Source organism: Microtus oregoni, unplaced genomic scaffold (genome assembly GCF_018167655.1).
Source record: "Microtus oregoni isolate MIOR12 unplaced genomic scaffold, Mior012 000025F_ref0000491, whole genome shotgun sequence".
NCBI classification, from domain to species: domain Eukaryota; kingdom Metazoa; phylum Chordata; class Mammalia; order Rodentia; family Cricetidae; genus Microtus; species Microtus oregoni.
In genome coordinates, this window is record NW_024543084.1 from 22,275,374 (window position 1) to 22,295,628 (window position 20,255).

A 20,255-nucleotide genomic window follows, 5' to 3' on the forward strand; every position below is an offset into this window, starting at 1 on the left:
CTGTGAATAATTTTGTTGGAATTTTGATGGGGATTGTATTGAATCTATAGATTGCCTTTGGTAGGGTTGCCATTTTTACTATGTTGATCCTACCAATCCAAGTGCATGGGAGATCTTTCCGTTTTCTTGTATCTTCTTCAATTTTTTTCTACAAAGACTTAAAGTTATTGTCAAATAGGTCTTTCACTTCCTTGGTTCGTGTTACCCTAAGATACTTTATGCTATTTATGGCCATTGTGAAAGGTGATGTTTCTCCGATTTTCCTCTCAGCTTCTTTATCCTTTGTGTATAGGAGGGCTACTGATTTTTTTGAGTTGATCTTGTAACCTGCCACACCACTGAAGGTATTTATCAGCTGTAGGAGTTCTCTGGTACAGTTTTTGGGGAGGTTCCTTTCTTTTTCTACTTTACCCATTGTTTTGTAGATGAAATGATGTGGAGTTTTTGAAATGCCTCTTCTGTGTTTACTAAAAGAACCCTGTGAATTTCTTCATCCTCTTGATGTGGTTTATTAATCTATTTTTCAATTTTAGCCCAACCTTGCATCCCTTAGGATGAAGTTTACTCGTCATAATCTATTGTCCTTCTTATGAATTGTTAGATTCTCTTTGCTAATATATTGTTGAGGGTTAATTGCAGTTCTGTAGTTCACTGTTAGTGTCAGTGTAATGCTGTCTTCATTGATGAGTTGGGAAGTTATTCTTTTGTATTCTGAGTTTTGAAAGAGTTTATAATGATTTCTTCAAATATGTGGTAAAATTCTTAGTTACTGTTTTGCTGTACACTGTGGGAAGTTTTCAAGTCAGTAATTCGATTTCTTTGTTCTGCATCAGTTCATATTTCTATTTCTTCTTGAGTCAGTTTTGACAGTTTGTTCATTTCATTTAATTAATTTGTTGGAATTTATAAACCTATAAGTTTTTAAACTTTAATTATATAAATTTGGCTTTCCTGGTTTCTTTGACTTTTCTGTCACTATTTGCACTCACTGCCATTGTGGACTGAGTGCCATTTCTAGATGCTGTTGCTGTGTTTAAATTGCCTTTTCTCTTATTCTATTTCACGAATTTCTGTTTGTTGTCAAGATAATTCTCTTTATATAGCCTCGCTTGATTGTTCAAGAAGGACTAAGTCTGTCTGTCTTTTGATTTTCAATAAACTACATCTGCTATTTGACTTGTTTTTATAAAGGGTTGTTCAGGATTTTGTTCCTTTTCTTGTCCCTAATGAGGTACATGGGACACAATTCAAATTGTTTCTTCGGAATTGCATGCTGAGTAAATGGGGCACATACACCTTTCCTCTGAGCTTTCTAGCTACTCTGATGCCTCAGAGGCATCTGAAATGTCTGTGCCCATTAATCCCAGATCTGGCCCCCTTCCAGTATGCATTGCATTAAAAGACAAAGCCCCACCATTCTGTTAACTGAAATCTACTGTCTTTATTCTGGTGATCCCCGTTCCTGCTCTCCCTTCACAGTCAACATTATAGAAAATTTTGACTGATTAATCCTAATGTCTTTCAAATTAGGTACTCCTTCCCACATCAACTATCATTGTACTGGCATTCTTGCTACTTTTTTTAAAAATCAGTCTTTCATTCTCTTTGATTTCATCTTGGATATCATATCGTCAAGAAAACCTTTCTCAGCTCCCCAAAGTAAACATGTTCCCTTACTGTTTGCTCTTCCAGAACTGACTACTGCTTGTAATAGTCATCAGTTAGCCTGAGCTTTTCTACCTGATTGTAAGCCCCATCAAGATAGGGACTTTTCACAATGCTCTTAACTGTTCTGTGAGTGGTGCTGGGTTGTAGGAAGACTTAATGCATATTTATGGAATAACTGAACCAGGAAAAATGAGATAATTTATGTAGAAATGCCTTTAAAATGAAAATTGTCAGACAAGTGGTTATTATGATCACTTAATTTTTTTTTTTTTTTTTGAGACAGAGTTTTTCTGTAGCTTTGGAGCCTGTCCTGGAACCAGCTTTTAAAGACCAGAGTGGCCCCCAGCACATAGAGATTGCCTGCCTCTGCCTCCTGAGTGCCAGGATTAAAGGCATGCGCCACCACCTCCCAGCCAATCTCTTAAATTTTAAACTGTTTAGTTTGTTGAATTGATAGGTTTGTTGGTTTGTTTGGGTGAAAAGAAATACAAAATATTTGTGTTATTTAAAGACTGGTCTTTTTGTCTTGGAGTAGACATTGTTTACTGGGATTGTGGAGCTGGTGGAACAGTAACTCCAACAGTAACTCCTTCAGGGCAAGGTCCCTTTGGAAAGTACCAGAATATCTTCTTGGTAATTACCACATTTGGGTTAAGATTTAATTTGCACAAAATGGGTTGCAGAAACCCTTGTGTATTTTAAAGTAAAGGTGATAACTTTCTTCAAGATAGAGCAGGGATGAAATAGCGCTTACAATTGTTATTCTGAATGGGGTCTTAAGAGAAAATTCCAAGCAGCAGAATGCCACTTAACATTCTGCATGCTATTTTACTCTTTAGTAGTATAGTTGTAAAATGAGGCAACAAAACTGGAGAGGACATAATATTTATACCTGTGCAGGTAGTTCACATGATAAAATGTCACATGGGACTGTTTACTCCATACTGGTTATTTGGATGAGCCCCACCTGCACGGTGACAGGAGGTGCTGAATGTTGTATGAATCCTGGAAGGAAGGTTAGGGTTAATATAGTCGATTTTGCAGCAAGAAAGAGAATGCATCATATGTGGTAGTAATAATGCCTATTCTCTAAGTATAGCTTTTGCACCAGCACTTTGCTAGGCCTCTGGGGACTAGAGGGACAGAAAAGGACCTTCTGTGCCTCAGTGATCCTGCTGAGCACTTCAGTCAGGACAGCTCTACCAAGTAGGTATTATCTCCACATATATAAAACTGCTTCTGCTTCTTGTTTGTCCTGTACAAAATATTCTAAGCACCTCATTGGGGTTCTGTTATAATTATCGTGTTTGAGCTTTGGTGTTTTTTTTTTTTTTAAAGCTTGGTTTTTTTTTAAGACACACAAAAAAAATTAATGAGAAGAGACAAAGAGACATCAAAGAGCTTTTCCCTCTGATTGCTGTGTTAGAACTTTTGCCTGAAAATAGGTTACATTCCTTCTGTTTTCAGCTGAATCCTCATTAACTTTACATTTTAATGATGTCCAGTGCAAATTATACCATTTATGGTTAGCACCTTAAAGGGATTCTTAAAGGAGACTTTATTATTATTATTATTTTTTTAAAGAACGGTGGATGTATTTATTCCAGGAATATAAATGGATTCTGGGTTCTTAAAAATATAAATAGGATGGCAAAATGGAGTTATTTTCTATTTCCATTTATTAAAACAACATAATTCTAAAGAAATTATTTTAATCTTTAAGTAGATTAACAATTGAAAAACTAGTTTATAATATTTGGGAATGTGTAGCTAGAACCATAGTAGTACATTTATCTTTTTAAATATTTTGGTTTCTCATTTACTTAGATTTAAATTGAATTTTACTGCTTAGCTTCAGAAATAATTCATAGATGGTAGATGCTCAATAAGAATAAATGAAGACACCTTCTTCCAGTTATGGAGAAAGCAAAGGTGATTGAAATGCTAATGTGTTGATCGGCAGCTTATATTTACACAAAAACTAGGGAATATGCTGTAAGGTGAGACTCTTCACAGGCATCTGTATTATTTAACTTAGAAGAGCAATATGAACTGTAGAGCTGCTTTTTTATCATATGCTTTGGATGCTCAATTACTAGATGATGAATCAGAATAAAATGCCATATTATATCAGATACTGTTTATTTCCTTAGCACTTAGTTGACCAACAGAGAAAGGTAAATTTGACCTCTTGAGTAAGGAGAAACTATAATTATGGGTGTGCCCATTTAATACCAGGTGCTTTATAATATGTGCTGTAGTCTACTTTCTCTTTGACTTTTAATGTACCTAGTTGAATCCCTTCTATCTGCTGGACAGTGGTCTAATATTCCTTTTTAAGCTGCCTTGAATGCAAGGAGTGCAGTTTCCATAAAAGTGGCTTAAGAAGGGCAGGATTGGAGGTGGAGGGCCCATTTTATAGTGAAGGACAGGGAGCGGAGTGTAGTGGCCTCATGAGCACAAACTGCACCTGCATCACCAGCCAGGGAGACCTTTTATTTTTTCCCCCACTTTGTTTGTTTGCTGATGAATTATCTTGGTATTGGTTCAAAGCAGTGTCTGTGACCTTTTAAGCTTGACTTCCTACTACTAGCAGACACTTTCTGTGTCTATTTCCAGTGGTCTTTGTAATCACTCAGGTGCTATGGGCATAAGAATAAACATAGAAAAGACAGTTTCTACCTAATGTGTTAAGGATAGCCTATATGAAAATCTCTATCAGTAGCCTTTAATATTTGCAGACTGGGGATCCAGTGGGAAGGTTTGGGTGATATCATGAAAGGTATTTGGTATGATTTTATTTTGTAATGAAATTTCCAAGGAAAACTCTGAGCAGGAGTTCTACTTGCAAGTATGGAAAGAAACTGAGTTTAGAAAGATCAAAAATTGTTGGATTTCCTTTCTAGGTAGCATACTAAATATTTGGCAGAAAAATTTTATGTGGCTTTTGGACCTGTAATCTTTGGGTTTAATCCATTATCCCTAGTGACTCTTAATATGGCTGTTGTCAACATCTCTTACTTTCATAACCTGTAAGGTACTGGTAGAGTCTGTAGCTGCTCCTCAAGTTCGTGTTGGATCAATACTTTTCTTGTGTTTGTGGTTTCTGTTATCCGGCTGCCTCAAATATTAGTATTTGTCACTTTCAACAGAAAGAGACCACATTTGTATGACTTTGTATAGTATGTGGATATAGCTGTTCTATTAATTTCTTAGTGTGTCTAATTTATAAGTTAAACTTAAAAATGTGTTTATTCATTTATTCGTGTGTTCATTTATTCACTTATCTATTTTCCTTTGTGTATGTGTGTATGCATGCATGTGTGTTTGTGTGTATGTTGGATATTCAGGTACCTGTGGAAGCCTGAAGAGAGCTTTGTATCCCATGAAGCTGGAGTTGTAGGAGGTTATGGATGCTGGGAACCAATCTTAGGTCCTCTACATGAGCAGCAAATATTCTTAATTACTGAATCATTGCTCCAGTCCCTAGTTTAAATTTATCATAAATAATTGTATACATGGGCAGGGTGTATATTTATAAGGGTTAGTACTTTGCAGTTTTAGGCAGATTTCTCCCACTCCATTGGGGATCTTAAACAGTCTCTTTTATGAATAAAAAATGAATATTGTTTTGAAATGGAACTGAGTTCAAGGGATAAATGAGAACATGGGTAGGTCTAAGTTAACATTTATTGACCTCTGTATAGAGGTCATGTAGAGAGCGTGTTTTTATATACATAAGATACATATGAGTTCAGGTACTTGCTTGTAGATTTTTAAATTTTTTTCTAGCCCATTAGAGATGATGTAGATAGTACAAAATGAGTCACTGATATTAAGTTGCCTCAAGGGAAATATAGGTAGTAAGTAATGAATGAATAATTAAACCTAGAATAAATAAATTCTAAGTTTATATCATGTCTTCAAGAGGACATGCCTACATCTCCAAAGATAATGGCTCAGTATTATTTCTATAATGTTTGGCTCCAGGTTGGAACAAGAGTTTGTTTCAGTTGCTTTGGTGAAAAGTGCATGTTGTTGTTCAGGTGCCAGTATTAGTGATGTGATCATTCTTATTTTAAAATGGGATAATGGGGCCAACTCTAGAGGCTTGGCTTGAGGAAGGAAATTGAGTGTAGTCTTATGCCATATCTTCTGTTTTTGTAGTGTAAATTAGTTCAGGTAATTGCAAAAAGAATATTTCAGTTGAGTTGGCTGTGAGTTTTGCTTGTATGACATTATGCTTCCTGAAGTCAAAGCAGACCAACAGTATTTTTCCTGGCCATTGTGTTTAAGCAGGTTTTCAGTTTTCTTAAGTTTTGCTTTCTCTTAAATGGATTTTACTAAAAGAGGTTCTGACTATTAGGATTGGAATGGAGAGGCATCAATAAAGTCAGGGCTCCCAAACTATTTGCAGCTTTCTTTATGAATAATTTTAATGTAGTGTTTTTTTTCTTTCAATTTTTAGAAAAACTAATGTTTTTATTTACGTAGTTTAAAAAGATTTTACTTGTTCTTCTTTTATGAGTATTTGGTTGCATCTGTTTGAGCCATGTGTGTACCTGGTGCCTGCAGAGGCTAGAAGAGTTAGGGATGGTTGGGAGCTACCAGTGGGTGCTGGGAATCAAACATGGGTCCTCTGCAAGAACGGTCATTGCTCTTACTGCTCAGCCAGCTCTCCAGCCCCATAACAAGACTATTTTGAAGTTGTTTTCACCTTTAACTTCTTGATTTTTTTTTTTTCTGGAAGATGCTTAGTTTTTTTAGGGAACAGGCAAAGGGGTGTTAACTGGAGTGTGTTTTTATTGAGCTGTGAGATCCTGTGGTCTGCGAACGGAGGTGACTGTTACATCCCTTTGGTTATTTTCTTAGAATATGGGAACTGGCCCAAGCCAGTTTACATCCCATCTCAGGACTAAGACTTCAACCCCAAACCCCACAACATGTGCCTTTCTTATGTTTAGTTTTCTCATCAATAATATGGAGTTACCTTAATCTGCTTATTTTATTATTTTAAGTTTTTAATTATATAAGAAATTTAGTGGTATAAAGTATTCAGAGTGCTTTAAGAGTTATGTAGTAAAGGAACTGTGGAACATTACAGAAATATTGTAGCCTGCTTTATGTAGTAAACGTTCAGAAACGTCAATATTATATGATATTAAGCCTTTTCAAAAATCCTGTAATATAAAATATTAAAAACTTACCTTGAAATTATTATGTATTTTACCTCACCAACTTCTTGGCTATTTTTTTGTGGTATTTTAATATTATATCTTCTTTTACCTCTTCTAATTCAGAAGCCACTAGGTCTTTTATTTTTAACCATATATTTTTCTTTTTCATAATTTTATTTGAAAACAAACTTATGTGATTCTGTTTTGTATAGGTTGCCAAATACAGTAAACAGAAAACCCATACTTAGAAATTTTATATGAACCTCGCTATTACTGCTTATATTTTAGACTTGTTAGTTTGTGTTAGGTGTTTTGTTGAGTTGCGCAGTTGAGGCATAAGTGCTATGAGCGTAGGGTGCTGAACAAAGATGGGTATATAGTACCCCTGTACTCCTATGTAATTATCACAAAATTTCTGGCTCAGGAAAAAAAAATACTAGTATTGTTCTTGAAACTTAGCATACTTGTGTCCAAATCTATTGAGAGGTAATAGTAACTGCTGAACAGCTACTGTGTATCATTCAGCCTGCTGGGTACTTCACACAGCATTTTTAACCCTCAGAATTCTGTCAAGTACAGCAGACCACTCTTTATCACACTGCCTTTGCTAGACTTAGAAACACTTTTTACTTTTTTTTTTTGAGAGGAGTGTCTCATTTGTGACACAGACTAGTTTAGAACTCTCTAGCCCAATGGTTCTCAATCTTCCTAATGCTGCAGCCTTTATTACAGTTTTTCATGTTGTAGTGAACCTCCAACCATAGCATTATTTTGTTGTTACTTCATAACTATAATTTTGCTATTGTTATGAATATCTGATATGCAGGATATCTGGTATGTGACCCCTGTGAAAAGAGTTGTTTGATGCCCCCAAAAGGGTTGTGACCCAGAGTTTGAGTACCAATGCTCTGGCCCAAGATGGCTTCAAACTTGTAATGATACCCCTGCTTCTGTCTCCTGAGTGCTGAGGTTATAGGCATGTGTCAAACTCCTGGTGTGTTTCCATGTTGATACTCTACATTCATAGAAGCCCTGAGGATCTAAAGGCAATCAGATTCTCTTTTTTCTGCCCGACTGCCCACCTCTTGCCACTGAAATGAGTGAAGTGTCATGGAGGGTCATTTTGAGATTCTTTTTTTTTTTCTATAGAAAGATAGTAGACCCTCCCCCATCTTTTGTTTAAATTAAGATGAAAAATCTAAGATGTCCAAGAATAAGACTAAAAGAGCAATAAGTAGTTTGTGGACAGGGTCGATTAATTTGTATTTTGGAAGGGTTCTGTGGTTTTCTTTTAAAATTTACTTTTTAATTGATGGTAGGTGGGTACACTGAGGCCATGTGGTATTTGAGTAAGTGTGTGCATTATAAAATGAGTGGATCAGGGAGATTGGCATTCATCACCTCAGATAATTTAGTTATTTGTCAGAGCTTGTGTAGTCTCTTAGGTGTTTTGAAATATGTTGTGATTATCTGTGCAGTAGTTCTTCTGTCTCACTGAAATCTTGCCCTTTCTCTTGGTCCTTCCCTCCCTAATGTCTGGGAACTATCATTCTACTCTCTACTAATGTGATTTTTGACTTTATTTTTGACACCACAAAAGCGAGATCATATTTTTCTCACAATACCTGGCAAAATTAACATGATATAATGACCTCAAGGTTCATCCATGTAGTGTGTCAGAAATCCCCCACCGTTTAAAAAAAATTCTTAGTTGTATTTTATTGTATATATGATATCAGAGAATTTAGGGTACCTTCTTGAGGTTCTTAGTCTCATTAATAAAAGAATTTAAGAATGGATGCAAACAGAGGCTCAAGGACAATTTATTAGAGTTTAAAAGGAAAACACTCAGGGCAGGGTAGCTGTGAATCTCTGCAGTTATCTGGAGAAGGCAATTGAAGGAGAGATGGGAAAAATTCTGTGTCTTTTAAGCCTGAATGGAGGTCAGATACTTGAACCCAAGGGGCTACAGGGCAGGGAGGGAAGCATTAGAGTATCCTTAGATTTTGGCCAGCACCCAAAAGAAAGAGACAGAAAAAAATGAAAAGTTATACCTTTCTGATTCAGGGTTCAAAAGGTAGGCAGACCCTCATACTGCTTCCTAAGGGCTGTTCTTGTGGGATGGGGATTGTGGGAAGGAAAAGTACAGTATTTCATTAAATAAAAAAAATTATTCTCGCTCTCTAACATGGTTTAAGGTGAACTCATCTTCTAGGTGGATATCTTGGCCAGATGATTTCATTGTCTGGGTCTAATTGGAATGTTAGGTCTCTATTCAGGGCAGAGATTTTATTCTCTTGAGCAGAACTTTTCCCTTAATTTCTAGCATATAAGGCTATGTTTTAAGATCCAGTTACCCCGCAGTGGGCACTTGAGTTGTTTCACCACCTTGACTATTGTGAATAATGCTGCAGTGAGTATGGGAGTGCAGGCCCATCACCTCTCTTCCACCCTCTCTCTCTTTTACATGATGGTTTCAGATGTGAAAATTGCAAGTATGCTCTACCATGCCTGGCTGCAAACAGCTTTTGAATATTCCTTTGGCTATATACCCTAAAGTGGGATTACTATGGTAGCTACAATGCTTGTGTTGTTTTCTAAAATGGCTTTCCTAATTTATAGTTCATGAACAGCTTGACATGGTTCTCCTTCCCTTTTATCTTTGAGTTTGTGCTTGAATTTGTGTGTACTGGGGAATGGTGAGGGTGCTTGGCCTTATTCTCCCGCCACCGATCTTGTGGAATCAGAACTTTCTTTTATCATTTTGTTGCCACGTATGTGTATGGAAAATCAGTTGCATTGTTAAAATTCTTACTTCCTGGACACCAGAAATCCACTAATCAAGTGTCCTTACCCTGACACTTTCTTTGGTTGTTTCTAAATGGCAGTGCTGTTCCTGGAGCATTCCAGGCATTCGTCTAGCTAGGATTCCTTTTTCATATTTTCTGTTTGCTTCAGTTTCTCCTGTCTTAATTTATTTCTTTGTTCTGATTAGTTCATGGAGTATAATAGCAGGGACATTTGCACTTTTTTTCTCCTGTAAAGCAGTTATGCTAGAGGGAGAGTGAACCAATGATAGGAGCTGTTTATATCCTAAGCAGTTGATTTGTAATTAATGTTGCCTATGCTCTTGAATGTTGGCAGAATTGGTAACAGCTTGCAGTATTTTTATTTTTTTAAATTTCTCTTTTCTTTTTGGTGTTTTGACAATGTCATTCATATCTTGTGAAAAAGTACCACAGACTTAAAGGTTAAGTGTGCTAAAACATGGATGGACAAGGAAGGAAGGAAGGAGACCTGGTGCTGCCTAGAAACCTTGATCTTTTGCCAAAGTATTTCAACAATTTAGTGTTTTGGTTTCCTAGCTCCAAGCTGCTTCTCAAATCCCTAGCTAATTAATCCAGTTAATGCTTTGTAGACTTACTATATTCAGTGCTTTGGCTTGCTCTCTATCTCTGGAGAGTCCCGTTTTGTTTTATCGAGTAAAACCCAAGCAAGCAAACCGAAGCTCCTTTGGGTGCAGTGCTGCCCAGGGGGCTTGTGCATGCATGCAGCTTGGAGTCTTTCAAAGCCTAAATATATGTAATTGTATGTACACATGTGCATATTCTTTGCAATTTATAGTCTTTAGGTTCAGAATTTAGAGGTTAAACAGATGGTGTGAAATAAAAATACAAAGAGAAAAAAAATATTTTGCACAAAACCAAAAGATCCAATCCACAGAGTAAATGGTCCATCTCCTATTTACTGTGTGAATTGTGCAAATTCCTACAAGCCTTGTTATTTCCAGGTCTCGATTTCCATATCTATGAAATGGGGAAAGTAGTCCTATCTTATGGCTTATGTGGATAAAGAGAAAATTTAAACTTATAAGTGCTCAGTGTAGGCTGAAACTTAGCAGTGCGTTGTGGTTCTGTGGAGATCCTCATGTATTAAATACACTGGTTTCTTTTGGTTTTTGCTAAATTTTGGAGTAGATAATGCTGTTATTCTATTTGTTTTCTTTGGGAAAGGAATTTTAAACATCTCATTTTGTGTAAAAGTTATAAAAACTAAGTGCTGGCTCTTTAACAATAGTGATAAACACAGGTAGATGTATTTGGCTTGAGTATTAGTTTTAGAACCATGGGTGTGAGTTACTAATACAAATGATCTTCTCTAAGACTGAAGGATAAATTTCTTATTACATTTATTTATAATTCTGTGTGTATGTTTGTGAGTATGTGTGTGCCACTGACATGTGGAGGTCAGGGGACAAGTTGTTCTCTCTGCCATGTGGCTCTCAGGATCTAATTGAGTCCCCAGCCTTGGTGGCAGGGTCTTCTACCCTTTGAGCCAACTCATGAACAAGAGGCAATCTCAGAAAATTCACTGCTAGGGAAACTGGTGATATTCTCTGCTAACTCTTCTACTAACTCTGTCCTAGCTAGTGAGGTGTGAGCTAAAGAGAGTACTGATGCAGCCTGGAGATTGGTTTTAGAGATTTCTACTCTGCTGAAGCTAGAATTTTTGCCTTTGCCAGAGAAAGGAATTGCAGGAGGAGTCAGTATGAAGCAGAGTTGTTTTTTTTTATTTTTATTTTATTTTTTTTTTATTAAGATTAGGTTATAGGGACTGTTGAGATAACTCAGCCAGTTAATTGCTTGCTTATGCAAACTGAATGACCTGAGTTCAATTCTCAGTACTCACAGTAGAAGGAGCTATCTGACTCTTGAAGTATGTCTCCTACCACCACATGTGTGCTGTGGCACAGAAGTGCCTGTACTCACATACCCCCCCCCCCCACATATACACACGCGCGCGTAATAATAAATACACTTTAACAGAAACAGAAAGAAATTTGAAATATGTAGTTAAGCACAGAGGTTAATAGAAAGAGGTTTTCAGAGAAAGTAAGTGTGGGCTTCCCAAGGGCAAATCATCTTGTCTTAGCTGTAGCCATATGAAGTTACACCTCAGAAGTTTACTGAGGAATCCCCTTCTTTTTCTGTAAATGAGGCCATAGGATGGCTCTAGAGGTACTTTTATAGGATTTTAACCTGATAAAACAGGGATCACAAAGACTTCCCAAGAGGGTTAAGACATGTCTTGCTGTAAATGGTGATTCTTGCAAGAGACCTAGAAAACTGAAGGTGTGCAGGTGAGAAGGGAGAAAAGCCAAGTATGCTTAGGCCTGCCACATGGTTCATTTTAACACTTCTGATTTGGAACATCTCTCTGTAAAAGGAGTATTATCTCTGTGTGGGCAGTCTTGTAGCAAATGTTGTTAATTGTGCTTGAATTATTGATTCGACTGATGAGAGGCTTCAACCAGACTTGGGGTAAGGGGTTTCTTTTCCTCCCATATCCTTAGAATTTTCCCTGGCTTTCTGTCTTGCTTCTTTATGAGTTTGTTTACTTATTTTAAGACAGGGTCTCATTATATAGCCCTGGCTGTTGTCCTGGAACCCATAGAGATCCACTTGCCTCTGGCTCCTGAGTGCTGGGAATCATTAAAGATGTATGCCACCCATGCTTGGTTTATGTCATGATATCTAAACACAGAATGTATCTTGGTGATGAGGAATTACCAGGTTCATTCTTTGTTTATTAAAGGGAATTTTACCACCAACCCTGCTCCAAAGGAATTAGTGTAAAAAGAAAATTAGCTACTAAAACATGTAACATTCTTCTTTTTCTATTTTTTTCATATATATATATATATTTTTTTGAGACAGGTTCCTGGCTATCCTAGAACTTGATTTGTAGACCTGGGTGTCCTTGAACTCACAAAATACCTCTCCTATCCATTTGTTGAGATAAAAATTGTACATCACCCTATCTAGCCTTTCTTGAAAAAAAATGCAGCTAATCATTTTTTTATGAAATTTAAAAATAATATAAATGTTCCTATAAAATAAAGCACAGGAACAAACATGCAAATAAAGATATCACTTAACCTAATGATATCACTGATTAGAAAATTAGTAGATTCCCATCATTGCCAAAGAACAGAATACTACTAAACACCTTACATATCTTTCTTCCATGTCTTCTCTTTCATTAGCTTCTAAGTTTTCCCTAAAAACACCCAGTTTTTGTTTTGAACAATTTACCATAAGGCCTGTGCTCTGAAGGACCAACATCTATATCATTATTGCACTCCCCAGGTTCTCCCCTAAGCTGCAGCAGCAGCATGGGTGGGCAGAATATTTCCTAGGGCAGATCCACCAGCTCCTACATTGCAGGTGAGCTTTCGAGTGTTGACTTTGCAAACAAATCAGGCCCAAAAGGTTCAGCGTTGACACCAGCTACTTTAAGAAGAGCAATGATCTTATCCTCTGTGTTGGTTACCATATCATCATACAGGAAAAAGATGGGATAGATGGCAGAGGAGCTAGGAGATGGAGGCCATGGTGTGACGTGCATGTGGCACTGTGTTAGATAAGGTTGCTTTACTCTAACGTGGGTCTTGACTTTATCAGTAAAACCGTGCACCTTGGAGAGAGTTGAGGAAAGGCTGTGCTATCTGAGCTTCAATGACATATATTATTTTTGCCTGTTTCTGAACATACATACATGAAATTATAGAGCTTTATTAATTCATAAATATTTAAAATATTTTAGTTTCTGTTATTTAACATTGTATTTATGAGATCATCTGTATGCATACCTGTGGTTTATTCATCTTCAGTGTATGCAATTATGTGACTGTACCACAGTTGATCTAAAGAGAGCTTTTTTTGAATATTTCTGGGGAGTGTATCTTTGAGCTATGTATGTTCATATGAGTGAAATTACTGAGTCCTAGCATGCATGTATATTTAACTTTGAGCATAGATTACCAAGCTGTTTTCCAGTGTGGTTGGACCAGTTTATATTCCCATCTGCTGTGTGTGAATGCCTCTTGTTCCATGTCCTCACTAGTACCCTATTAAAAATCTTCTCAGGCCTGGGCGTACCCGTCCTAGTGGAGGAGGCAGTGAGGTCTTAGATTTATTCTCAGCACTTTAAAACAAACAAAGCCCTTTCTTTTTTTCTTTTCTTTCTCTTTCTTTTTGTCTTCTTGGTGATCATGCATGGTTTTCATTTTGTTTTCAATTTCATTTTTATGGTCACTAATGAAGCTGACATCTTTAAATGTACTTGTTGATTGTATAGACCACTGTGCCGTATATTTCAAAACTTAGTCCTTTTGTGTCTCTTAAATTCTGTATCCTTTGACCAACGATGATGTCTTTATCCTCTGGTAGCTGCCATTCTACTCTCTATATAAGTTCAACATTTTTTTCTTTTTCTTTTTCTTTTTCTTTTTCTTTCCTCCTCCTGCTCCTCCTGCTCCTCCTCCTCCTCCTCCTCCTCCTCCTCCTCCTCCTCCTTTTAATGAACTTTTCTGGTGGTCTCTCCAAGGACCAATAAAAACTGTAATACCTCATTTGAGAAGTCCCCTTTAATTGTTTGCCAGAGTTGTCTGAGAGACTCCTCAAATATACATTTTGTTGCTGTTGCCTTTGGTTGACTCCCAGAGGTTGGACTGTCAGTTCTCATTTCTGAAGACACGATATACTTCAGAAATAGAGCCTAGAGACCCCAGAGCTGGAACGGGTCTTTATGCCTCCTCCCTGAGGACTAGCTTTCATGATACCTGAAGGTACCATGCAGGCTTCCTAAGGAGGGAAGCAACCAACAGTTCCACCCAGCTACAGCAGGTCATGATGTCTCTAAGGGTACAGTAGTGGCATGCATACCTTGGTGGTAATCAACAGCTCTCTAATTGGACTTAAAACACATTGAACAAGATGGAGACCATGCCTAGTGCTGGAAACATAGCTAGCTAATCAGTGCTAGTAAAGTTACGGTTACTGAAGAACAATCTACAATCACTAATTAATTAACCCTTAAGAACAATCTATAAATATTTGTTCTTATACCTACAAGTTGATGGAAGTCACAAAATAATCCCATACCAGTTCAGAATTATGAATAATAAAGGGTTATTTATTTAAGGAAAAACTTATAGATCACTGTCCTAGGTGCACTAACAGGAACAGAGTCTAGCACCCAGAAGCGGGAGTCTGAAGCAAGAGAGCAAGTATATGCTTTACAGCTGCTTTTACAGCATCAGAGTCCACGCCCAAGCGGGCTGGAATCTTAAAGGCTATTGGCTGAAAGGAGCAGATGTGCTTCCATAGCACCCTCCCCTTTTGTTTAAATAAGAGAGTTCCCAACCGAGTACAAAACTACATACACTAGAAACAGATATCAAGTATAATTAGAATTACAACCAGCATAAACAATATTAAGCAAGGAATGTATGCTAAATATTTTAATAAACATTCCATCCTAAGGAGTCTAAGTCTTGTATAGGAAATGGCTTGGCTAGATCATAAGAGGACATTGACTATGACTATCTAATCTTCAACCACATGGAAGACCCGAGAAGGGAGATAATACTACTTGAGCAGGCAGGAAGTACAATCAAGCAGCTTCCAAAGCGAGCAATATATGACGGAGCAATCACCCAAAGTCTTATTTGCAACATTGAAGCAACCAACTTTGGCTAAGGCCTAGAGTAACTGACAGACCATTTTCAGAGGCAGGAAATTTTTCAAAACCATCTTACCCTGGCAAGATTTGACAGTCTTTTTCTTTGTGTTCTGCTTATCCATTTCCAGATAACATGTACCTTGTCAGTGGTTGAGGTATGGGCAGTTCCTTGCTCAGAGGCCCACGATGCCAAGAAAAAAACAAACTCTGAATAGAGTGTCTTTGGTGCTCAACATTCTCTCAGGAATAGATTGGTGCTGTCAGGATCAATCAAGTCTCTTGTCAACAGAACCCTACCTTATTTAAATGCCACGTTATACAGATCCTTGAAGTGGTTGAAGATTACCTATCTAGACAGAATAAAATATCTATGTATCTAAAGAACCTAATTGATCTGACTGTATGTACAACAAACATGAAAAACTATTGACCTATAATATTTAATACCCATATAACTTAAGGACTAAAACTTCATGTCATAATATTAAATAATATATAAACAAATGTGCAACAAATGAGGACAGTGACCTCAAAGGTAAACAATGTATAAGTATCTTAATCAGAGGTAGGAGTAATATATAATGCAATATGAAAATATATCCTAAAAGTTGTATCAATATACAAAATGTCCTAAACAGAGGTAGAAATATGCGTATATACAATCTGACAGAATAACTTTGCATAGGTGTACAAATAATGTAAACAAAATAAATAATTTGAAATTGTATTAATATACAAAAATATACAAAAGTAAATTATCTATAAATAATAGCTCACAAGTATTCAGTTTATTACCCACTATTATTATCCCCCCCCCCTTTTTTTTAACAAACATAGTTTTCACTCCAACCCTTTATCTAAGTACAAGTAATAATCAACAACCCCTAAACGATGTTCCCAACCCTAAGGATAAACTTTTTTGGGATAGGGGGAGTTGTCCTCTAGAATTGCTTCCCGCTGTCATGGGGCTAATGTTCTCTTAATGGGATCCTGCAAAAGTAAAGTGATGGTTAAGTTTCAAAATTACTGTCTACTATAGTTGCAAACGATTTTTGAGCAGTCAGTAGGTTTTTTTCCCCCCAAAGTTCTTATTTGGAGTTCTGGCCAGAATGTCTTGAGAAGGTGGAGAAGGTGCATAATTTTAGCAGATGGTACCCCAAAAAAACCAGTCTTATAGCAGCACTGTCAACATCACGATGTCATCTTAACCAGGTAAAATTGTTGCTGTGAGGCCCCATCTTCTTCCTGGAAACTTCCGAGATTACTGCAGGAAAAGGATCTATAGGAAAATCTATTGTTAACCGTGGAAAGCTTAAACATCATTCAAATAAATGTACATTCAATGAAGAATACAATGTAGACAAAATAGAGATGGAGAAAGTAAAATTTTTCCTAAAGACTTTCTGTTCCATACCAGATGGCTCCCAATATGAGACAGAACCTCTGAATGTACCCTTTAACAAAAAGTTGGATTTAGAGAAGTACAGAGCCATTTTTTCAACTCCAAAATCAGCTGAATATATTAATAAATGTGTGTGTGTAAATGTATGTGTATCCAGTACCTGGCCTCATAATCCATATTCCGTTTTCTAGATGACCTTTAGTACATATTTTTCCTTGTGTCAGCATTCAAATATCCAGAGTCTCTTGAGTTTTTTATGATGTGTATTTTCCTGTAAAGATAAGAGGAGAACCATGCCCCGACCCTATATGCTTTTCTTACCACCTGTATGGTTTTCATCGTTGTGGATGAGCTGTCATTTTTCTTTTTCAAGAGATTTCTCCTTTTCAAACTGAATCTTTATTAATTTTGTTAGTATCCATGATTTTTCTTTTTCTGTGGAAACAAGAGCAAAACCCTTTCCCCAGCGTAGCACATCTCCTGGTTTTCATTGTGAGGTCAACATTATGCATTATGCAATCTATTACTGGGGTTCTCTTCCATCCTTTTCTGTTTGTTTAGCATATCCTTTATAGTACAATTTGGCCTTTCTATAACTGCCTGAACTGTAGGATTATTTGGTATACCTGTAATGTGCTTTATATTATAATAAGCAAATTGCCATTTCATTTTCTTAGATACATTTGCTGGAACATCATCTGTCTTTATTTGTGTAGGAATGCCTATGATGGCCTTAACTTCTAATAAATGTGTGATTACTGAATCAGCCTCTTCTGAACTCAAGGCAGTTGCCCATTGAAAACCTGAGTACGTGTCTATGGTGTGATGTACATATTTTAATTTACCAAATTCTGAAAAGTGGAACACATCCATTTGCCAGATTTCATTCCTTTGAGTACCCTTAGGGTTATTCCCTGCAGGCAACCATGTTTGGTTATAGAAAGAGCAGTAGGACATCTCTGTATAATCTCCTTACCTGTTGCCATGTAATAAAAATGTCTTTAAACCTTTGCTATTGACATTATGTTTTTTTTATGAAATTCAGAGACCTGCAACACACTTTTAATCAATAATTGATCAATTTCTGTATTACCTTGTGCTAGAGGACCTGGCAGACGTGTCCTCTATGAGATCAGATATGTGTTATGTATATAGCCTATTCCTGATTGTGTCTTGCACCTGGATGAGTAATGAAGTCAATTCCATATCATCTGGTATAAATTTAGTAATTTCAATATGCAAGACAACTCTTTCTGCATATTGTGAATCAATAACTATATTGAGAGGTTCTTTGAAAGCCCTTAGTACCATAAGAATGGCATATAATTCTGCCTTCTGGACAGGATTAAAAGGGCTTTGTTCCACCTTACTTAATTCTTCTGATTTGTAACCTGCCTTCCCTGATTTATCTTCATCAGTATAAAATGTATGGGCTCCAGTTTTTGGTGCATTACATACAATTCAGGGAAGAATCCAAGAAGTTCTCTTTATAAGGTTAATTCTGTTGCTTTTGGGATAATTGCTATTAATTTCGTCCCCAAAATTAGCACAAGTTTTTTGTCAGGGTTCATTGTCTTCCCCTAACTTTTTTATTTCTTCAGCAGTAAAATTCACTCATAATCTCAGCTGGGTCTATCCCTGCTAGGTGATGAAATATCAGTTTAATAATTAATTAAGAGACTTTTTCCACTTAAGTCAATTTTTTACTTGATTTATGTGATAAAAAGATCCATTCTAAGATAATATTGTCCCTCTGCATTAAAATTTCTGTAGGCAAAATTCTGGAAGGCAATATGACTAGAATACAAATAAGATTTGGATTCATCCTATCTACAGTGTGCTTCCTGTAATTTATCTTCGACAATCATCAATTCCTTTTCTACTTCAGCTGTTAATTCTCTGGGACTACTCAAGTCTTTATCACCATCTAAGGCTCTATTTAAATAAATTATTAGATCAGGTGTTATCCCAACAGTCGGTTGTAGACTGGAAATGTCTCCTAACAATCTTTGAAAGTCATTAAGAGTCCGCAACTGGTCTCTCCTAATCTGTGTTCTAATTTTTTGTAAACCTATTCTGTAACCTAGGTAATTAACAGAATCTCCTCTTTGACTCTTTTCAGGAGCAATTTGTAATCCCCATTTAGACAAAACTTTCTTTGCTTCTTCAACCTTTCTAAAGTATTTGTATTTGAATCAGATAACAAAGTGTCATCCATGTAATGGTAGATTATAGAATTAGGAAATTGCTTAAGTATTATTTCCAATGGCTGGCTCACAAAGTATTGACACAGGGTGGGGTGGGGCTATTGAGCATTCCCTTTGGGAGGATTTTCCATTGATATCTCCTAGTAGACTGAGAATTATTATAAGTAGGCACTGTGAAGGCAAACTTTTCTCTATCCTTTTCTTGTAAAGGTATAGTAAAGAAATAATCCTTGAAATCAATAACTATGAGAGGCCATCCCTTTGGTAACAGAGAAGGCAGAGGAATTCCAGATTGTAGAAGGCCCATAGGTTCAATAACCTTGTTGGTAGCCCTTAGATCTGCCACCATTCTTCATTTTCCAGATTTCTTTGTAATAACATATAGAGGAGAATTCCAAGGGCTGGTAGATTCTTAAATATGTCGAGCATCTAGTTGCTCTTGTTACCAGCTGTTCTAAAGCCTGCAGCTTTTCCTCAGCTAGAGGCCACTGTTTAACCCATATTGGTTTCTCAGTTAACCATTTTAAAAGCAGGAACATTAGTACCTCTGAAGGTTTATCTATTGCTTTGTGTTCTTGTATAGCCCAAATGGCTGGTGTCCATCATCTATAATATCTTCTAATATTTTCCTCAGAAACATAAGGTTTTGGGGCTGCAGGAATGTTAATCTGAGTATTCCATTGCTGCAATAGGTCATGACCCCACAAGTTCACTACAATATTGGCTATATATGGCCTTAGTCTTCCTATTTGCCCTTCTGATCCTATTAATTTAACCCACCTCGTGCTTTGGTATGCCTGAAATAGGGTTCCAGTTTACTGGAACTGAACATCTACCTCTTGAAGAGGCCAATTCCGATGCCAAGAGTAATGATACTTACATCCGCCCCTGTGTCTAGTAAGCCTTCAAGAAAAATGCCATTTATACATACCCTTAGCATTGGTCTTTTATCATTTATAGAAGCCTGCCAGAATATGTGTTTCATGTGTCCTACCTGGAATTTTTGACTCACCCTCCACATTTATCCCATCATTTAGACCAGTATTATTTTTAACAGCAGGCATTGGATTTTTTTTACTTTTCCTGGTGAGTCACGTTCTCCACAGTAGCTGGGAATGACTGGACCATGTTTGTCTTGGGGGCCTGCAGTTGGCCCCCTACAGTGGTTCCCACTGGTATTGGGCTGCCTTGTTTATCTTTCGTTGACCTATATCCATTGGTCCAATGTCGGCCTTTGCTACACTTCCTACATATACCTGAAGGCTAAGTCCTCCT

At 36.9% G+C, this 20,255-nt stretch overlaps 1 protein-coding gene across 9 annotated transcripts in view; it reads left to right on the plus strand.

Annotated features, from left to right (window-relative positions):
- The window catches only part of Dennd1a (DENN domain containing 1A), a 543,784-nt gene that overhangs the window by 88,053 nt on the left and 435,476 nt on the right, over positions 1-20,255 (plus strand). The gene's annotated exons all lie outside the window — the stretch shown is intronic.